This window comes from Chelonia mydas, chromosome 11, assembly GCF_015237465.2.
Source record: "Chelonia mydas isolate rCheMyd1 chromosome 11, rCheMyd1.pri.v2, whole genome shotgun sequence".
Classification (NCBI taxonomy): domain Eukaryota; kingdom Metazoa; phylum Chordata; order Testudines; family Cheloniidae; genus Chelonia; species Chelonia mydas.
In genome coordinates, this window is record NC_051251.2 from 5,546,734 (window position 1) to 5,548,648 (window position 1,915).

A 1,915-nucleotide genomic window follows, 5' to 3' on the forward strand; every position below is an offset into this window, starting at 1 on the left:
AGTCCTTGGGAAGTTATGGCCCAATAGCTGCATGTGTACAAAGGTCTGGCCAGAGTCAACCAGACCCTGGACCTCTACCCCACTGACTATCATGGGGACAACAAGAGCACCGAGCTCCCTGAGAAATGTTGATGTCCAGAAGGAGCAGGCTATGGCGTAGACACATTCCACTGCCCCTAGGTTGTACTATTCCCCAATTAGTCAACATTGATTTTCCATCGGGAAGCAGCTTCTGCAGCTCCTTTCAGCCCCTTTCTCTCACAGACCCTTTCAGTCCCAGATTGTCTGCACCCTTAGAGGGCCATTACCCCAGAAGGGGTAATGCCCTAAAGTGAAGGGCTACCCCAGCCCACGGAACAGCCTTTTCAACCTTCTGGCTTCTCCCTTCTTTTGTGGGTCCAACGCCTTGCTGGGGGAGGCCAACAGAGCTGCTTCTCCTGGTTCAGATCAGGAGGGCACCCCAGGGTGTAGCTCAGCCTCCAATAAGTTCTTGACCAGGTTGTCTATCATCATCTCTCTCTTGTCCACCATCCTTCATTCCCACTGAATGGAAGTTTTGGGGGAATTAGATTTTCATGCCCAACATAATACTGAAAACACCTGGTTGCCCACAAAAGCCTAACATTTACATTCAACTGCACTGGGTGGTTAGAAATTATGGTGATGGGCAATTAAGTACATACATAGACAGATAGATTCAAATATTTTACCACCACACAAGGGTTGGGAACATATTTATTAACATGCAGGTGTGAATGCTTTTGGAAGGTGATCAGGGTCTGACTATCTGCTCTCCAAAATTTCAACTTCCAGTGCTAGGGCTTAAGACAAAAACCATATTATTGCTTTCACATCTACATGGCATGATAATTACTTGCCATCTACATTGCTAAAAAAGTTTCTCTTTTTCTCTAATTTCCCTAGAATTTCAGGCCTCTGGCCTTCCCTGATTTTGCACACCTGGGTTAACACTAGAATGTTGTAAAATCCAGTTAGACCATCTCAGAGTCACTCGCTATAATGGTACAATACCTCATTAAGAACCATCACTCAGGTGGCTGGCTTGTTCATGGAAACCCCTAACGATGGTGCCGCATCTCTCACACGTTTGTAAACGAGCGAGAGCTTAGTCCTGCATGCTTCCCTTCGCTCAATGCCTGACTCCGGTGCGTTATTTCACTGAAACTTTTCTGAATACATCGTTTGAGATGGTGGAAAAGCTTTCTGCCCACATCTTTGGCTCATGATCCTTCTCTAAAAGTGCGTCCAATGGGAAACGTCAAATACATCAGCAAACTATAAATACCTGGGCTTTTCCCATGTCACTCTGTGTTGACTTTTATATTCAATCAGTTCTGCTGAGCCATCTTGTCAGTCAGTCATTTAACAGCCCATGGAGGACTGTATTCAAATAACTGGTGGAGCTGCACTCTCTGGCAGGCCAAGGCAGAGACAGCAGAACATACCACATGCCACAATGCCAGCGTTTGATTAATTTCAGCCAGATTTAATGAAAAAGTGTCCCCCTTCAGTTAATTACATGTTTTATGAGAAGTGGATGCAGTTACTTGGAATCCGACAAAGGACAATGTTTCTGTCATCTGATCGCAACAATAGAATATCAGTTCTGGGAAGTACAACAGAGTTCATAAACAATTGGCTACAGGCGTCTCCGCCCAGACAATCAGGGCAGCCATTTTTGGATTAATACATGAGTTCACTCCATTGTGTCAAGGCTTTATTAAACCCCATTGCCTATGCTACATGCTACTTCTCTCTCCCCTCAATGCCTTTTGGTCCTCCCCCTCACCTCCGGTGGAAATAAGGGAGTATCATTAAGGAGAGGTGGTTGAAATTGTCAGAAGTGACTAGATGCCTCAATTGTTGAGGTGGCCAATTTTAAAAGGGGCATGAT